Raw genomic sequence first — 8,654 nt, 5'->3', positions numbered from 1 at the left:
CTGTATCATATGTTGAAAGGGTTATGCTATGAAGATGTGATGCTTAAATACTCTGAAAATTTAAATAGAAATGATAATATGGTGTCATTAATTGTGAAAAAATTACAAGGTTGTAAATGCATGTGTAACATTTTCACATGTGTGCAGCATGCACAGATCAATGATAAGTATCTAAAAAAGTGTTGAAAAGGATTCATAATAAATAAACATGTCAAATGACATTTCAGAGTTGGGTGTTTTTATTGAAAAACAAAAGGATAGAAATACACACATTATAAGTCATACCTGTATCAAAAAAAGTCATACAACCTTATAAAACATTATAAACATAAGAAAAACAAAGCAGAAAAATTACAATTTATAAAATATTACAACATCTGTGAACATTAGACATAAGCAATGCATAGTAATCATTACAAGATTTTCTAAAATTCAAGCCATGCGGTTGCATCTAATTGAGGTGTTGAAAAACCAGGGGATTCTGATACCGCTCTAACTGGTGTATGAGTAGGTGTACTATTTCTTTTCAGTGCTGTGATTGAATCTTTAACTAGTCTATTTGGTATTGTAGAAAGAGGGATGTTTAGCATAGCAATAGCCCTCAGAAATTCATGCCATCCTTGAGGTCGCCTCAAGATGGCTCACAGCTTGTGGCCCGGTGATACTTTTTACCAGATCAAACACATGCGTACCTGGAATGGTTGTGCCGTTAAAAACAAAAGACCCAGAATCGTCCCACGATGCTATGCCTTGAGAGTTGTACATCTTTGCTAATATATACTCAGCATTCCTTTTGCTTCTCAGGGGTACATTTTTTAAAACCTCAGAGGCTACCTGATTGTTCTCAAAAGTGGGGGGGCGTAGCCTGTACTGCTAAACTTTGTGACACATCATCGGATGATGACTGCAGTGGTAAACTCAGTGTCAGTGTGTTCGTCTCAAGGTCCCCCTGTTTAACCAGGGCCAAATATCTCTGTAATAATGGCGATAATGCAGGGCCTTCTCATGAGGGGTCAGGTGTGTTTTACTCAAAACATTTTTCATAGCTACTTCCAACTCGTTTTCAACAGACTGGCGCGAGTGGGGTAGTTCTGATATCATTTTTTAAACGGTCCAATTGTCTTTGTGGTACCAGATACATTTTTCTCAGCGTACTCCATTACTTCTAACTCTGTCTTGATGTAAACAGACTGGTTATGAACGGCAGAGCAACACTCAAGAGGGGCAGGAGAAATCCACCTTTCTGATTAATAGTCGTCTCTTTGTGCGTAGGCCAATTTTCTTGTCAGCCAGTAACTTTATCAAAATCTTATTTTTACGTAGTTTTTATATTGTATAGCTGTTAAGGGTATAGTACCACGAAGAATATTCAGTGTCACCTCGCAGAGAGCTAAGATTAACTCATCTGGCCTTAGAATGTAAAATGACACGTCTCTGGGGGCGGTTTAGCTTTAAGTAAACGCCTCAAAAGAGGCAAATTTCTACCGATTCTCTCAGACATATCTGTGTCTCAGTTTGTTTTCTTGACACATAGACAGCCTGATGCTCCAAAAAGCAAATCTGTTCTGAGGCGTACAAATCTGGGGTTTTGGTTTATAGTCAATCAACAAATATCCGTAGGGTTTCACAGTGGCATTTTTAAAAGATTCAAGAAAAATTTTGTGTTACCGGGGGTACATCTGTCTCGCTAATACACTGATTTGGTTGTTATCTCTAGGGTTTTGAAAACAATTAGATAATTAGTGTTCAAACTGATTGTTCTGCTAGATTTCCCCTGAAAGAACAGATTCTGAACCATGTAAATGGCACTAAGATTACGATGATGTACATACTGTGTGAACACCTTCTCTATTTCTGTATTATTGCTGGCATCTTTCATCACATCATCAATAATTAGCAGGTTAGTTTTTGATATGGGTAATAACTCATCATCATCTAGAGCGTTAGGTATTCCTTGAATAAATTTGACATCTCTCAGCTTTAACAATTAGGTCATAAAGTGGTTGCCAACAATCATAAATATACACTATATTTTCAATTGCATCACTACTAAGGGTGTCGATATTGGCTATCAACTGTTTTACAAAAATGTCTTGCCAGAATTAGAAGGCCAGCTTATCACACAAGAAAATGGATGCTGTAGTCTGAAATCGTATACAGGGGCCTCTTTTAAGCCAGTGTTATATTTATCCATGATAGACATATACCCCTTAGTATCCGTTATGGCCCTAGTTGTGTAGTCGGGTAGTAGCACCCTCTTGTTGTAAACAACCCTGAACCTCTTCTCACCAGTTTTGTTTTTAGAATGAGATGTTTCTTGATACGCACAATATTATCAGTTCGAGCCATTATGTGTAGGTGTACTATCTCTGTCAGTCACATAATGATCAACAAGGCCAATGAGGGTGTCCAATCTGATCAGTTTTGAATTCTCTGCATTAAGCGTGATACCTTTAGCCTTCATACAGGTTTTACCCGGGCTGTCGATAGCCATAAGTCTTCGGGCGGCTGAACAGAATTCTGTGATGTAGTCACCATCATCCAGCTCATTTGTGAGATCCCCTAAATAGGGCCCCAGCGGCTCCCCCAATCGCCATCCTTTGAGACATAAACCGCTGTCAGTATCTGTGTACAAAAGGCTCACCCAATTTGTCCATAAGCTCATTACAATTTAAAGAAAGCATGGCGGTGGTGAATGCACCCACAAACACATTTATGTCTGGGGTCTGTACACAACTACCCTCAGCATGGCGCCATTGGACTAAGGCCACATCATCAGACACAAATGAAAAGTGTGTGACATCATATTCACAACCAAAAATGTATCTGGCAAAATGCTCGGGGTCTTTCACCATCTCGGTGGTGGGCAAATTCTCTCTCATAGAGAAGCGACCCCAGAGGCTGTTGAGCAACAACTTGTTTATTTGCCTTACGGCAGGGTTCAAACAGATCTTATCAGGATTCAGCCTAATCCCCTCCTTCTCATAATAGTCCTCGATGTAGGCCTCTTTAGCCTCATCAGTCACCGCGTGGGCAGGGTATCCGCTAGCTTCCTGCTTGTATTGGAGAAATGTCTTCACATAGTCTGAAAACAATGTGTTGGATCTCTGAGAAAAATGCCAGACCTCATCAACCTTGGTAACAATGTAGCCCTTTTCAATAGCCTTCATCAGCTCAAGACTAACCCAACACCCCGAAATGGAGCGCTCATCCTCACTGTGCTCACAGGGGCTGGTCTGATTCTCTTCTACAGCACAAGTCCTGCAGAGGGGGAACATCAATTTGCCGTTGCAGCGGTATGGAAGCACAGGGGTGTAGTAAGCCCCTAGGTGGAGAGACTGTAGCTTTGATCAACCCGTAATAATTTTCAAGTGGCTGAAAATCTCCCACTATGATCTGGGGGTTGTGGATGGGGTACTCACACTTGCTCTGACATGCGGGTATAGGGATGTGAAATCAACGTAGTGAATTTTCTCACCCTCACCAGCTTTAGCGGTAAAGATTGTAGGCATCTGTTCTTCCACCCGTTAAGAGAATCGCGAGGATTTAAAAACTCGGGGTGTGCATTATGTGGCCATGAATCTCTTAACATCAGGGTCACGCTGCTTAGCCTGGTTCCACTCACATTCCCACATCACTTCGACCCTAAACCCTTTGGTCTTGGTGAGGTATGTCACCTTATCATCAAAATGTCTCCTCACATCCCCGTAAGGGATATTTAACAGGGGGTGTATATTGTCTGGATTGTAGCGGCAATCATGGCCGTGATGAAAACAGCCATTAAATTCGAGTGCATGTTTGACACCATTTTTTCATAATAGCCGTCCGAGGTAGTACTGACCTACTTGCACCTCGCCACCTTTCAAAGCATGTTGTACAACCATATCCCTACTATCATTCACATATTCCAACCATTGGATAGAGGTTGGAGTATGCCTTATGTTGGTTAACATAGGCATTGTTGTGTGTGAGTGCTATTGTGTCTCGTTGCAGGAAGCTGCCTTGTAGACAGCCATGCAGCAGGATGCTAATGTAGTCTGAGTGAATGGGTCTACACCAGTACAGCCCATGAGCGTCCGTCTCGCGGTATTTCATGCAGCGTCCCTCAGTAGCACAACATCATGGACCCCATAAGATCGTAGCTCTTTCTGAAAATCAAATACGCCTTTGGATGCCTCGCTATACCATGTGTCAAAGTCGGCTCTGTCTTTATCGGACATGGTGTCGTTACCCATAGTACTCACGATCTGGATAGGGGCCCCTATAGTAGTTGTTCGCTGCTGTGTTAAATTTGTGTGGGAAGTACCCTTTTTCACACGGTGTTCAGATTTAAGGCCGCAGTTGTCTTTAGCCAAACGCATGGGGATGAGCGAATAGCTGTCAATGAACCGCTGTTTAAAGATCTCATCATACATGAAAATTAATCTGCATCCAGTCATGATTATTTTGGGCGTAACCCCTAGCTTGGTGAAATGCTCCAGTAAAATGATATTATCAAACCCTGATGCATTGTGGGCCATCCTTGTGTAGCCCTTATATGTAGACCGTCTGAAGTGTCTCAACATCATAAACACGCAACTACCACCCTCGGCCTCAAAAGATCCCCCTTTGAAAGTCATGGCAGCAGCAAAATTAGCCTGGTGTTTACCATTTTCAAATCGTGTTTCTAAATCGAAAAAGATATACTTGGGCTCTGTCTCTTCCGGCTTGAAGGGTTGAATGAAACAGCTATGGTTATCACCAGGCACCAAATTGGCTTTACAGTGAGGACAACGCATGGATGAGCATCTGTGGGGGTTTTTCTTATTCATGCTAACATAATATAGTTGCTAGGAGTGGGGGTCGAACCCACGAGGATACAAACATCCATTGGTTCTTAAGTCCAACGCCTTAACCACTCGGCCATCCTAGCAGCACACTTTGTATTTAGCCCCATTTACCACTAAACATATACAACTCTTACAAAGTTTATCTGATTCCCCATTATCCACAAAACACACATGGGGGTTTGGGGCCAATATGGACCTTAGGGGTTTGACACCAGTCACATGACTGTCACATGACACTACATCCAATATGGATGCCAAGGGGCGTGGCATTGTTTGACACCAGACACATGACTGTCACATGACTTTACATCCAATATGGCTGCCCAGGGGGTTTGACACCAGTCACATGACTGTCACATGACTCACAAAAACAATAACAATAACAAACAACACGTGGTGACAACCACGTGGCTAATTTGCATAAAAAAGGAGGCGTGGTTATGACGTGATTTATGACGTTTCAGGGGCGGGCTTATTTTGACAGATAGTTCAGGATAATTACTACTTATGTACTTTTGCATGCACAGGCACATAATGCGAGGCACACACACAAGCACCTTACGCACACACACACACACACACACACACACACACACACATAACATAAACATAACACAAACAATCAAGAATTTCTCAGAATTATGAACAGGCAAGATGGAGGTGGGTTGTATAAAAATGAATTTTACATGTGAAATCTATGAAATCATGTTTTGGTACTTGTTGTCTAGCAGATACCAGTGAGAATTGAGTGTGGATAATGCAATTTAGTGAGACAGAATCATATAGGCCTTTCAGCGTGATTTCTTTTTTGTGAAAAAATGTGCTGGACTGGGCGGGTTCATATTTTGTACCGCTTCCCATGGGTACATCTAGTTTTTATCATATCAATGTAATCAATCACTAAGTGTTTTCATGATCCTTCTGGGACCTAATGGTTTAGACAACACTATCACTTTCCTGATATTATGACTATACACATGACATCTGTTAGACTATCATCAATAACTTCCTGTAACTATGAAAATCAAAAAATCCTTCAATAAAAATATTCCTCTTTACTACTCCCTCTTTAACATAGATCCCAAATATGCGCAGCGAAAGCACCATATCAAGTATCTGTTGGGAAAGTATCTGGTTAGTATCATATAAATGCCACTAACCATTAGAGTTACAGTTATGGATTTAGCAGACTCTTTTTTCCAAAGGACGCTCAAATAAAACATTAATCAAATAATGACAGTAAAAAATTATAAAAATCTGTAACACAAGGTAACAAATGTAACAAATCATACAATTTAACATTCTACCAGGGTTCGCCCCCCCTTTGTTACTGTGGATTAACAGAATAGAGTTGGTGGACCTCCATTCCTTCCATGAAGACCAACATCATTTTCCACCAGCTTTTCTATTTCTGAAATAATAAAACATTTTAATCTTCTGACAATGACTTATGATGATCCTAATTCCATCTGTTCTCTTTTGCATAGAGATTAAACACATTTCCCTATAAGCATTGTTATTTTATTTATTGTCAATTTGGAATACCACTTTAAGACTGGTTATGCAAGCTATATTAATTAGCTGTTCTAGGACATACAGTAATCTCATCATTTCTTCAACATACCTTTTACCCCAAATGTCTCTGCATGTCATAGACTTTTATAATGTTTTATTCTTCAAAACTAAGCTTTACCTCTTCTAGCCCTATACTACTTTTATCTAGGCTATCTAAACTATTAGTAAATCCTAGTTCTATTTTTCTTATTCTATCAAACCTATTTCTCTGCTTTCTTTATTTTATCTCTATTGCTTTCAACTTTTATCAAATGTTATATAGTATAGTACGTAAGATCTTTTGCTTCACATTAGTTACATGTAAAGTAGATATTACATCATTTCAATATTTCTACAAACTTTTATTTTTCCCATTAAAGCTAAATCATTCTATTCCTTAGACTTGTTGAGTGTGAGTGACCACTAGGGAACTCCCATGATCTAGAGGTAATATTTTAATATGCAACAGTCCCTAGACATAGCCAAGTTAGTCTTACCTACTTTACACCACCACCTATCCTGAAAAAATTTATGGAGTGTCATTTGACATTAAAAATAGCAGTGTTATCACTTGTCACTTAATTTGATTAAAACAATATACATTTACAATGAATTAAACAGTAGTCACTTCTATTCAAAAATAACAATCAAAATATAATAAAGGTAAGAATAAGATGCAAATCATTTTGATCAATCAATTTGCTTTAACAAAGTATTTACCTTACTTACCCTGAGATGTCTTAACTACCTTATCTGTACCTTTGTCTGGGCATCGTTGGGTATCAGGTGGGCTCACCCATAAAATAGTCCCTCAAAGCATGGTTTCCTCATCAACTCCCTTTCATGGTATTGGTATACACCTTCTCCTGTAGGAGTTTTAGGCCTCCTTAAACTATGCTATTTCACAAGGGAAGAGGAAGGCATGCTCTGTTGGGCTCATCCTTCAGTGCCTGGGTGTCTCCTCCCTCCCCGTCCCCTGTTTCTTTTGTCCACCTTTGACAGTCAAATTAAACTGATGATTGTCTTGCTCAGATGTCTATGCTCACATGATGCCTCCTCTGTAATTTCCTCACCTGCCTTGGTTATTCCCATCTGTCTGAGTCTCCCACCCCCACTGACATGGAGATTGTGGCTGCCATGGGCTTGACTGTGCCCACCATAATAGGTGGCATATCCATAGGCCAGTAAACTGACAGGTCTGGGAACACTTGTGATGGTTGCTCCTACTGCCATAGTGTTTGAGGTGATGGTGCTGCTACTGGTTTCCAGACCTGAAGCCTTAGGTCACCTGTAGGTGCCTGTATTGTCTTTTGTTGCTGCAAGCGCCCACTATCTCCAAGTTCCCTCTCCTCTCCAGCTTGCCACTGTTGCCTTAACAAAGGCCTCAGAGTCCTTATCTCTTTTCAGTTTGTCGCTCAGCACTGTTGTGCTGAAATTGTCAAGAACTCAGTCAGGACAGGGAGTATTTGGATTAACCCCTGCACATCAGCATGTCAAAGTCAAAGTCAAAGTCAAAGTCAAAGTCAGCTTTATTGTCAATTTCTTCACATGTTCCAGACATACAAAGAGATCAAATTACGTTTCACTATCCCACGGTGAAGACAAGACATATTTGACCAATTTTAAGTCCACAGACAAACATAACATTCAAGTAAACAAAAAAAGTAAGTAAATAAGTAAATAAGAGGGCACATATAATAATAATGAAAAATAAGAGCAGCAAAATTTTGTTGAAATTGTGCATAGACAGTCAATAAAATACTAGTGCAAAATACTGTAAAATACTATAAAATACTGTTTTGACCTAAGTAATAAAGAAAGTGGCATAGTGGTGCAAGCTATGTAAGAGCAGCAGAAGTGTTGTGTTTTCAGGACAACAACACCGTTGTAAAGTGTACAAGGTGCAAGTGTTCAAGTGCAGGTGGAGAGGCAGGCAGGCCAGCCATTGGTCCAATGTCCAGGATGTTATGTAGCTTGAGGGTGGAGGGGGAGAGGAGGGAGAGAGTTCAGCATCCCACAGCTTGGTGTATGAAGCTGTTGGTGAGTCTGGTAGAAGCGGGAGCGCAGGGCTTCTGTACCTTCTTCCCAGAGGGCAGTAGATCAAACAGATTGTGAGCGGGTGACTTGCATCACTCACAATTTTGGTCTCGGCGGGTGAGGTGGGTGGTGTAAATGTCCTTCAGGGAGGGAGTGAAGCACCAATGATCCTTCCAGCTGTGTTCACTATGCGCTGCAGGGCTTTCCTGTTGTATTCAGTGCAGCCTCCGCCCC

The 8,654-nt window shown here is 40.7% G+C and overlaps 1 non-coding gene across 1 annotated transcript; it reads right to left on the bottom strand.

The window, feature by feature from the left end:
* Nucleotides 1-4,827: 4,827 nt before the first annotated feature.
* Nucleotides 4,828-4,912, bottom strand: trnal-uaa. The gene has a single exon. It is a non-coding gene; the product is annotated as a tRNA-Leu (tRNA).
* Between the last annotated feature and the right edge of the window lie 3,742 nt (nt 4,913-8,654).

Source organism: Alosa alosa, unplaced genomic scaffold, assembly GCF_017589495.1.
Source record: "Alosa alosa isolate M-15738 ecotype Scorff River unplaced genomic scaffold, AALO_Geno_1.1 AALO_1.0_unplaced_329, whole genome shotgun sequence".
Lineage (NCBI taxonomy): Eukaryota > Metazoa > Chordata > Actinopteri > Clupeiformes > Clupeidae > Alosa > Alosa alosa.
This window is presented reverse-complemented; position numbering and strand designations above follow the sequence as displayed.